Source organism: Etheostoma cragini, chromosome 21 (genome assembly GCF_013103735.1).
Source record: "Etheostoma cragini isolate CJK2018 chromosome 21, CSU_Ecrag_1.0, whole genome shotgun sequence".
Lineage (NCBI taxonomy): Eukaryota > Metazoa > Chordata > Actinopteri > Perciformes > Percidae > Etheostoma > Etheostoma cragini.
In genome coordinates, this window is record NC_048427.1 from 17,306,534 (window position 1) to 17,306,958 (window position 425).

The 425-nt window shown below is 41.2% G+C and overlaps 1 protein-coding gene across 5 annotated transcripts in view; it reads left to right on the top strand.

Annotated features, from left to right (window-relative positions):
• The window catches only part of atp6v0a1b (ATPase H+ transporting V0 subunit a1b), a 35,454-nt gene that overhangs the window by 3,816 nt on the left and 31,213 nt on the right, over positions 1-425 (top strand). The gene's annotated exons all lie outside the window — the stretch shown is intronic.

A 425-nucleotide genomic window follows, 5' to 3' on the forward strand; every position in this document is an offset into this window, starting at 1 on the left:
GTACGGTGCCTTGTTGTAAAGTGGGAACTTCCTCTTCTGACGTACTGCTTACATGGCCAAAGAAACTGAGCTTTGAAGTGTCCCACATAGTGTCCAGAGTAGGGTTTTATTTTTAAAATAACTTGTGGTTTTGATTTAAGAGGATCAAAATCCAAATCCAAATGTATCTATAAAGCACATTTAAAAACAACATCAGCTGACCAAAGTGCTGTACAATCAAAACAGGGGCAGCTAGCAAGATCACCTGGTAGAGTGTGCGCCAACATATAGAGAATCTGTCCTCAATGGGATTTAAAAACAGGCGGTTTAGGGGCCGGTCTAACATGTAGATATAATGGGATAGGAATTTGTGATGGCCACAGTCATGGCCATACAGCCAGCTTAAGAGCGGTAACCTCAAGCACTTATATCTTTCCTTAGGTTTA